The sequence below is a fragment of the Solanum tuberosum genome, unplaced genomic scaffold (genome assembly GCF_000226075.1).
Source record: "Solanum tuberosum cultivar DM 1-3 516 R44 unplaced genomic scaffold, SolTub_3.0 scf00187, whole genome shotgun sequence".
In the NCBI taxonomy this organism is placed as follows: domain Eukaryota; kingdom Viridiplantae; phylum Streptophyta; class Magnoliopsida; order Solanales; family Solanaceae; genus Solanum; species Solanum tuberosum.
In genome coordinates this window covers 127,740-127,947 of record NW_006239111.1, presented here as the reverse complement: position 1 = coordinate 127,947, position 208 = coordinate 127,740, and positions in this window count along the sequence as shown.

Here is a 208-nt window from a genome sequence, read left to right as displayed (position 1 = left end):
CACCGAGTGAACATGAAAAATGAGAGTGGGGGCTTCACGTTTAGCAAGTCCGGCTTCGCACAAGAGAACCTTCACGTTTAGCAAGTCCGGTTTCCCAACATAGATGTTGTCTCATGAGATGGAAACCTCCACGCTTTGTAAGTCAAGGTTTTCTAGTAGCAATCTCTTTGTTCCATAACTACGTGCCCCCGTAGGTATTAGCTTAGTG